Source organism: Penaeus monodon, chromosome 34 (genome assembly GCF_015228065.2).
Source record: "Penaeus monodon isolate SGIC_2016 chromosome 34, NSTDA_Pmon_1, whole genome shotgun sequence".
Lineage (NCBI taxonomy): Eukaryota > Metazoa > Arthropoda > Malacostraca > Decapoda > Penaeidae > Penaeus > Penaeus monodon.
In genome coordinates, this window is record NC_051419.1 from 18,088,061 (window position 1) to 18,088,277 (window position 217).

General features: G+C 36.9%; 1 protein-coding gene across 1 annotated transcript in view; it reads right to left on the reverse strand.

Moving 5' to 3' along the window:
• The window catches only part of LOC119594623 (ERI1 exoribonuclease 3-like), a 25,024-nt gene that overhangs the window by 12,398 nt on the left and 12,409 nt on the right, over positions 1–217 (reverse strand). The window lies entirely within an intron of this gene.

Consider the following 217-nt stretch of genomic DNA (forward strand, 5'->3'; position numbering starts at 1 on the left):
GTTACTACTGAACAATCCACAATCAAGAGGTTAGAAACAATATGTAGAGCTGAATCAAATTTATCAAATTTATTTCACAGTAACTGACAAAACACAGACAGTCCCTAGGATGGCCCTGGCATGAGCAACTAGCAGGGTTCTTGCAAGAACCAAGCATCCTAGTAAGAACATGGATATGCACACACATACTATATTATTATAGATATGGATATGAGAA